At 50.6% G+C, this 1,930-nt stretch overlaps 1 pseudogene; it reads left to right on the top strand.

Annotated features, from left to right (window-relative positions):
- LOC113966733 overlaps window positions 1-1,400 on the top strand; it is a 4,109-nt pseudogene extending 2,709 nt beyond the window's left edge.
- The last annotated feature ends 530 nt before the right edge of the window (window positions 1,401-1,930 follow it).

The following is a 1,930-nucleotide window of genomic DNA, read 5'->3' on the forward strand; positions in this document are numbered from 1 at the left end:
TGGGACAATGCCTGCTGATCCCAAGGCAGCCTCAGTGTCAAAAGCCTGCTCTGTCCTGCCCACACCCTTCTTCTGTGTGCAGGCAAACAGTGAAGTTGACTTAGTTGTTGAAATAAAGTTACCTGTGTTCACGGTTAACCATGGGTTTGCTCCAATTCCACCTCCTGGGCAAGGGATAGACTTCCATGCTCGGCACCTGCAAAATGAACCATTGGGGCACAAAGGGACCAAGTGTCTCCCAAGGGCTGCAACTGGGTGTGGCCAGAGAGGAGAGTGCTCTGAGCCACAATGGGATGGAGGAAAGTGGCACATCAAGCAAGGCTGGCAAGAGGATAGAAAAAAACAAGGCCACTCGCAGACACCTCTGGGGGGGTGATGCAGCATTAGGGCACACAAGCTGGGGAGTTGGGTGTGGTGTAAGCCTTGGCTCATGGGATAGACCTGGGAAACTCCTGGGTATGCCAACCAAAATTCCTGACTCCTGACAGGAGTCACAGTGCCCTAAGGAAGAGCCAGATGTCATGTGTAGCTAATGGGGAGTGATGTGCAAGGTGGTCACACTTCACAGATACTCGAAGGAAGAGTTGGGGTCATTCTGGGGAGAGGAACCTGGCAGGAAGAGCAGGAGCCAGGAAACCACATCAGTAATGCCACGGAAGGCCAAGGTGAGCCAGCTATTAGCACCTGCAACACCAAATCTGTTGACAGGCGGGCCAAACCTGGGAGCCAGGGGGAAAAAATCACAGGGGTTGGCTCTTTATTTGGGAGGAGACAAGGGCAGGGAAAGGGAGGAGTCAAGGAAGATGAGAGGAGTGTATAAGCGTGGGAAATGGAGAGAAGGGGGGATTGAGGAGCCAGTTGCACAGGCACAAACTGCTGGTTGTTGCTCTGGTTTGATTGAGTGCTGCACCTAAAAGACATTTTTTTCCTCCTGGTTTCCTGCCAGAGAATGGCATGGAGAATTGCCTATGTGATTGAGAGTGGGAGCATCCTTCTCTGCCTACAGCATTCAATTGTGATATGTCCCTGGCAGCACACTGGCCACCACAACTGCACTTAGTGTCAGCCCAGAACATCAGTAGATCTCACAGACAGAAAGGGCATGGAGTCTGTCAGAGGGTGTTGCTGTGGCTGATGTGGCCAGAGTGGACTGTGCTGCATCTTTGTTTCACTGTACTTTGTACAGGAAGGATGATGCTGCTTGGGCACACTCGGCTTTTTGGGCTTGCACTTCACTACTCGGCCACCATGTCTGTAACATGATTGGCTCCTCCACACCCAAACACACACATGCTTCCTGCATTAGCCGTGTTCCCTGGTCTGTGTGTTTTGTGGAGTTGATGGTAAACAGCTGCAGAGAGCAGAGTGGCAGTGAACTTCCCAGAGAGGCTGTGATGTAACATCTGGTGTTTTCCTGGGAGCTGTCAGTGGGCAGTGCTGGGAGCCAGGCACTGCTGCCTGCCCTGGGGCCTGCACACCCTCATCCAGCAAGAAGAGGACCCTAAAGAACGGTGGAGACAGAATTCTAACATGGGCAAGTAGTGATAGGACAAGGGGGAATGACTTTCAAGCAAAAGTGGGTAGATTTAGATTAGATATTAGGAAGAAATTCTTGACTATGAGGGTGCTGAGGCACGCACAGGTTTCCTAGAGCAGCTGTGGATGCCCCATCCCTGGAAGTGTTCAAGGGTAGGTTTTGAGTGTGTCTCTGAACAACCTGATCTGGTGCAAGGTGTCCCTGCACATGGAAGGGGGGTTTGAAACTAAATCATCCTTAAGGTCCCTTCCAGCCCCAGACTAACTTATGATTCTATGATCTGTGGAGTAATGAGAGTAAAACTTTGCCTTCTTCATCATCAGTGATCATCTTCAGCTGTCAATCATTAATGCTAGTTAGCATAAATGAATGTGATTATTCTGTCATATGGAG

The sequence above is a fragment of the Neopelma chrysocephalum genome, unplaced genomic scaffold (assembly GCF_003984885.1).
Source record: "Neopelma chrysocephalum unplaced genomic scaffold, ASM398488v2 Primary Assembly neopelma1_61b, whole genome shotgun sequence".
Lineage (NCBI taxonomy): Eukaryota > Metazoa > Chordata > Aves > Passeriformes > Pipridae > Neopelma > Neopelma chrysocephalum.